Source organism: Lutra lutra, chromosome 3, assembly GCF_902655055.1.
Source record: "Lutra lutra chromosome 3, mLutLut1.2, whole genome shotgun sequence".
NCBI lineage: Eukaryota > Metazoa > Chordata > Mammalia > Carnivora > Mustelidae > Lutra > Lutra lutra.
Genome location: NC_062280.1, coordinates 113,811,424 through 113,818,587, shown reverse-complemented (window position 1 = coordinate 113,818,587; position 7,164 = coordinate 113,811,424). Strand labels below are relative to the sequence as shown.

At 47.6% G+C, this 7,164-nt stretch overlaps 1 pseudogene; it reads left to right on the top strand.

The window, feature by feature from the left end:
• Positions 1–1,872: 1,872 nt before the first annotated feature.
• Positions 1,873–3,693, top strand: LOC125095596 (tigger transposable element-derived protein 1-like; annotated as a pseudogene).
• Positions 3,694–7,164: the final 3,471 nt, after the last annotated feature.

Genomic DNA, 7,164 nt, shown 5'->3' with positions numbered 1-7,164 from the left:
GGGAATAGATGAGTTTGACTGGGGAGGAGCAAGAAGGCAGGCTGCAGGGACAGTCCACAAAGCTGCAAACATGCATTTGAGGACTTTGGTTTTCACTCTGTAAGGGACAAGAGCCACTGAGGTTTTGGGCAGAAGACAGAGCCAATATGATTCAGGTGTAACAGGGTCACTCCTGCTGCAGTGCCAGGTACAGACAGCAGGATAGAATGAAAGCAGCAAGGTGGCTGTGGTAGTCACCTAGGCCAGAGTGGCTGGATGTCTGGATCAGGGAAAATGCAAGAAGTGGGAGGAGAGGCCCAATTCTGGGCACATTTCTTGATATGGGATTCCAGAGAAGAGGGTAGTGAGATGATTCCCAGACCTCCCACCTGAGCAACCAAAAGGATGAAGATGGTATTCATAAGAAGATTCCTGTGATCCATTCTTTACACATAAAAGATCTTGTTTTCCCCTCTCCATAAAAACCATAGAGGGAATGATGTAGCATACAGGGAGAGCCAGTTCACCTGAGTCTTCCAAAACAGTCTGGTGGCCAGGTGAGGTCTGAAGGAGCTGTGAGGTGTCCTTTCTTTCACCACCCCCACACTGTCCACCTTGCTGTCTTATATGAGATGATGCTTGGAGAGGGCGACTGTCACCCAAGGTGATGGATGGACACACAGACCTAGGTTCTGGTCCCCACCAGGTGCTGGGTCAGAGGACCACAGCTGTTACAAAGCTGAGAGGATGCTAAATTCACATCACGGACAATCTCAGCAATCAGTTTAGTGCTTTGCAGCCTGCCCAGGGGACCAATTGTGTTGCCTGAGGTGAAACATAAATGGTCCTGCCTGTGTTGGACACGTCTCAATAAACCCATCTGCAGCCCAGGAAAAATAAGAGCTTTGACCAGAAGCTGCTTTGGTGCCCAAGGAGCTCTCAGAGGCAGGGCATTGCCTGCCACAGGGCAGCTCTGGGTTTACCTCCAGGTCTCTGTAACTCCTGCAGATGCCCAGAGCCTGGATGCTGGGGGGCTCCCAAGGGGAAGACCATCACCATCACATCGAGATGGTGATGTTCCCAAGCCACATGGCTGACAGCAGCGGGAGGGGTGGGTGACCACGCCTGAAGACAGGGGTCCAGCTTTATGGCACGGATTTCATCAGGTGCTGGTGATTTCACCATAGTCTGCCTTATTTCCCAAAATCTCCATGGAGCACAGAAACCACAGCTTGGCCCACTTGAAACAGAAGGGGAACAGGCACAGGTCACAGAGCCAGTTAAGGTGGGCTATTATCAGGCCCTGAATAAGGGGTAGATTTCCTTGAAACTTTTATTCAGTTCTCCATTCCAATCCCACCCCAACACCCTGCCTTTAATTCAAGAGCCTTCCTGGAGGTTTGTACCAATAATAGATGATTAGCTCTCAGCTTTCTCCAGTATCCAAAGTCGCTTACTATTTATCCATCCACTTCCAGGCTTCCAAAACATTCTGAACACCTCTGATATGATACAGGTGTATCTCTCTCTCTCTCTCTTTTTTTTTTTTTTTTTGCCCTTTACTTTATTGCACTTTGTAGATGTTGTATCTTTCACAAATTGAAGGTTTGCAGTCACCCTGCTTTGAGCATGCCTATCGATGCCATTTTTCCAACAGCATTTGCTCACTTCACATTTGTGTCATCTTTTGGTTTTTCTCATGGAATTTCAAACCTTTTCTTTATTGCTATGTTTGTTGTGGTGATCTGTGATCAGTGATCTTTGATGTTATTGTAATTATTTTGGGATACCACAAACCATGCCCATATAAGATGGTGAACTTAATTGATAAATGTTATGTGTGTTCTGAATGCTCCACCAACCACCTGTTCCCCTCTCTTCCTCTCAGGCCTTCCTCTACCCTTAGACACAACAATATTGAAATGAGGCCAATTAATAACACTACAGTGGTCTCTAAGTGTTCAAGTGAAAGGAAGTGTCAGTCACCTGTCTCTCACCTTAAATAAAAAGCTAGAAATGACTAAGCATAGTGAGGAAGGCATGTCAAAAGCTGAGATAGGCTGAAAGATACCCTTCTTGCACCAAACAGTTAACCACGTTGTGAGTGCAAAGGAAAAGTTCTTGAAGGGAATTAAAAGTACTACTCCAGTTAACTCACAAATGAGAAGAAAATGAAGCCGACATATATCTGATACAGAGAAAGTTTGAGTGGTCTGGACAGAAGATCAAACCAGCCACAACATTCCTTTAAGCCAAAGCCTTATCCAGTGCAAAGCCTTTACTTAACTCTCTTCAATTCTGTGAAGGCTGAGAGAGGTGCGGAAGCTGCAGAAGAAAAGTTTGAAGCTGGCAAAGACTGCTTCATGAGGTTTAAGGAAAGAAGTAATCTCCATAACATGAAAATGAAAGATGAAGCAGCAAGTGCTGATGTAGAAGCTGCAGCAAGTTCTCCAGAAGATCCAGCTGGGGTCATTAAGGCAGGTCAATTAATACACCTAACAAGAGATTTTCAATGTAGATGAAACAGCCTTCTATTGAAAGAAGATGCTATCTAAGACTTCCACAACTAGAGAGGAGTCAATGCCTGACTTCAAAGGACAGGCTGACTCTCTTATGCCTTAATGTAGCTTATGACTTTAAGGTGAGGCCAATGCTCATTTGCCATTCCAAAAATCCTGGGGTCCCTAAGAATTACAGTAAATCTATTCTGCTTGGGCTCTACAAATGGAACAAAGACAGGATGACAGTACATCCATTTGTAACATGACTCACTGAAGATTTTGAGCTCACTCTCGAGACCTACTGCTCAGAAAAGAAGATTCCTTTCAAAATATGACTGCTTATTAAAAATGCACTTCCTCACCCAAGACCTCTGATGGAGATGTACAAAATTAATGTTGTTGGCATGCCTGTTAACGCAATATCCATTCTACAGCCCATGATCAACAAGTAAATTTTGACGCTCTAGTCTTATTTCTTAAGAAATACATTTCATAAGGCTAAAGCTGCCATAGATAGCGATTCCTCTGATGGATCGGGAAAAGTTAATTGGAAATCTTCTGGAAAGGATTTACCATTCCAGATGCCATTAAGACCATTTTTAATTCATGGGAAGAGGTCAAAATAGTCACATTACCAGGAGTTTAAAAGAAGTTAATTCCAGCACTTATGGAAGCCTTGGAAGTGTTCAAGACTTCAGTGGAGAGAATAAGTGCAGCTGTGGTGGAAATAGCAAGAGAACTAGAATTAGAAGTGGAGCCTGAAGGTGGGACTGAATTGCTGCAATCTCATAATAAAAGTTGAACAGATGAGGGGTGGCTTCTTATGGATGAGCAAAGAGAGCAGTTTCTTGAGAAGGGATCTACTCTGGTGAAGAGGCTGTGAAGATTATTGAAATGACAACAAATGATTTAGAATATTACATAAATTTAGTGATAAAGCAGTTGCAGGCTTTGAGAGGATTGACTCCAATTTTGAAAGATGTTCTCTTGTGGGTATAATGCTCTCAAAGAGCATCACGTGTCACCGAGAAATTGTTCATAGAAGGAAGACTAAATCAATGCCACAGACTTCATTGTTGTCCTATTTTAAGAAACTGCCACTGCCACTCCATCTTCAGCAACCACCACCCTGATCAGTTAGCAGCCACCAACATCCAGGCAAGACCCCCTGCCAAAAAGATTACAACCTGCTGAAAGCTCAGAGAATGGTTAGCATTTCTAGCAACAAACTATTTTTTAATTTAGGTACATACATTGTTTTCCAGACATAATGCTATTACACACTTAATAGACTATAACACAATGTAAAGATAACCTTACATACGCTGGGAAACCAAAAAAATCCATCTGACTCACTCTCTGGGAATATTCACTTTATTGAGGTGGTCTGGAACCTGCACTATCTCTGAGGTACACCATGTTATGTCCTCTCTGGTTCTCTTTTTGTTCTTGTTAAGTTTTTGCTCTTTTTACTTCTTTACTGTCATTTAAATGAAATTTTGATAGGAGATATAACACTGCATATGTTTAATTTTCCTTGTTTAAAAAGGAGCCCTCTCTTGCCTTTTGGAAATTTTCCCCTGGGATTTTTAATTCCTTCACTGATCCATTCCACACATGCACATCAAGTGTGCCACAGGCCCTGCACAGGTGCAAAAGGTATTCAGAGGCAGGGCAGACATGACTGAACTCGGAGCCCAGGGAAGAGCAGACTAATGGGGCCAAGTGGCTCAAGGCATAGCAGAGGGTGCCCATGGGGGCTGGGAAAGATAGCCTTCACTCCTTTTGAGTCAGGGGTGGCTGAGGAAGCTGGGCCATGGAGGAACAGTACAGGAGCCTGCCAGCTGGGCACACTCCTCCTTACCTGGCCCCATAGAGTAGGCAAAGTCAGACCCCTGGGCCTTCCCAACCTGCTTTTGAGATTCAAGCTCCACCTTCCCTGCCAGCTCTGCCTGGACACTCCAACCATGTGCAGTGGTGGGTCTGCACTTTGTCTCTCCTCCAAGCCTTTGCACATGCTGCTGTTGCACCTGGAACACCTTCAAGTGCTCTCCCCTTGATACTCTCCTATTCATTTCATGTCAACTAGGAGGATGCCAGAGTTCTGCCCTGAGGACCTACACCCCTCCTTCTCTCTCCATAGGTCCCTGGACTGCATTCTGCCTAATGGCTAGCCAGCAGTACCACCCTTGGCCATTCAGATCATCTTCACCAGCCTTGAGCACAGGGTACAGATCAGCACTACACAGAAGTCAGTGACTGGCTATGTGTCCAGAGGAGGGGCAAGGCTGGCTAGTGCAGAACACAGGTGGCCATTGAATAGTAGGAGACAGAAACCAAAGCTAGCCAGGCAGATGAGCGTCTGGACCACTACAGGCCATGAGGGGCTCCATCCCAGTACCCACTCCACCTGCTGAAGGCCTCAGTAACAAGAAGACTGGAAGGTCTGTGTACATTGGAAGGTCAGTGAGCACTGGACACAGTGGATCTCAGTCTTAGGGGTCACAGCTCTCCCCTCTGAAGGGGCACATTTTACAAGGCACTGTCCTGAGCATTTAGTGAACTATTTTTGTTCATCTTCTAAATGTAGGATTTAGGCACTATTTTCCTCATTTTAGGTTCAAGACCCAGAAAGAAAGCACTTCTGTTTTTGTTGCAACAATAGGTTGCCTGCATCGTGTTTCTTAGGTCCAAGCCCTGTTGGTGAGCAGTGACAGGGGAAGGCTCAGGCTTCTAGTCACTTCCACTGAGGAGAAGCTCTAGCCCTGGGCTGCCCTCCCCACCCCCAGCAGAGATAAAGCAACCCAGAGAGGAGCCCCAGTTAGAATTGGTGTTCACTCAGAGCAGCCCCAGGGAGAATAGTGAGAACAGGTGGCATCCCAGATGGAGGGTCTGGAGCTACAGAGGGTGAGAGGGACAATCCAGAACCTCACCCAGAGCTGCTGCCTGGACCACCCAAGCAAGGGCAAGAAAGGTCTATACCACCTCAATCTTTCAGACAGGGAAACTGAGGACAGCAGTGACTGAACCAGACCTGGGTTCCTGCTTTCTGGCCTGGAGTCTCCCTGTTGCTATCTCTGACTACCCCTCCTTCATTCCCTACCCCCTATCCCAAGTGCCTGACATGCTGTCCCTGCCTCTGTCTCTTCTTGCTTCCCTGGTTTTCACACTGACTTTTCTTCTTGTCTTCACGTTGACATCTGAGCCAGGGACCTATGCTGTGGGGCTGCATCCCTGAGGGCCCCAGGGTCCAAGACTCACTTTTCTAGGGGAGGAGACAGGAGGCAAAATTGTCAGTACAGGGCTTCTCAGCCTTTCAGACTACCAAAGGGCTTTATCCCAGCTTCCCTTGCCCACCTTACCCGGCCTCACCCTTCTAAATTCATCCACTGCACGTCTCCCTCTTCCCACTTTCTTTTAAACCAGCAGAATGTTACCTCCTCTTCCTTTGGAAGGAAAAAAAGTATCTGTAGGCGAGGAAGCCAGTTCCTCCAGACAGCCCAGGCGAAATGCCTAGGCTGCCTGTCAAATTTGATTTTGGAAGATATTTCTATTTTGAGCAAAAGAATAATGAAAAGACATCCCCAGCTGTCCTGGAAATATCTCAATTCTCTTCTCCCACCAACTCAGGTGCCCAGGCTGGTCTCTGTGTACCACCACTTGCTGTGTCCATGCACTGCCCTGCCTGCAATGGCTCTCTCCTCCTTCCCTACATCCTTCTTGGTACCCTCTCAGAGCCCTCACCCACTCCTCCCTCTTTGTAGGACTGATGAGGAATGATGACAGCCAGGCAGAACCCACAGGGCCTTCTCTGTGCCTGGTGGCGGCGTGCAGCACAGGGTCACACCCACACAGAGCCTGAGCTTGGCACATCTAGTCAGTGCCTATTGAATGACTGAGTCAGCCTCGTGCCAGGCCACAGCAACTGGGGAGGAAGACTCCCATCTCACAGGTTATTTGAGGACTGAAGCAATAAAGCTGGTGGCTAGGGAGCCTGGGACCATCTCTGCCTGTGCTGGCAACTTCCCTGGTAATGCTGAGAGCACTGCCTGCCAGCAGTCCCACAAGCACCCAGTCCCAGTTTGCCTTCTGAGGCTGCACCCACCAAGGGAGGAAGATGTACCCTCTTTTCCTCCATGCAAAAGGAGCTCAGTCCAAGAGCCAACCTGGCAGCTGAGAGGTGTGCCTGGGACACCCTCCAGAAGGTCTCATGGGGGAACCCTGAGCTAACTCCCTCTCCTGCCCTTCCTTTCCAGCAGCTCCTGACTGGAGCTGGGGGACATCCTTCCTCTCACAGCAGCAGTCGCTCCATCACCCCCAATGCTGCCAGGAAGCTTCCTGCACAGGGATTGGGAACATAGGGAAGAGTGGGGAAGGCACAATGCAGGAGAGGGGGACAGTAGGGAGCCCGAAGGAGAGCGGGATCCAGGTTATGCCCACCCAGGCTCCTCCCCTTCCCTGTGCTACACTATCCATCACACCCACCAACTTCTGATGCCCCACACCATAAATGGCATTGATTTTGCTTGTTGTCTGCCTCTCCAAGACTTTCAATTCCTACAGGGATTCTCTTCCCTTTTGTTCATGTCCCCAGGAACTAGAACTGTGACAGGCACAAGCGGAAACAAACCCTGGGTATCGACCTGTCAGGGAGAACATGGATACCACATGGCCTAGGAGAAGC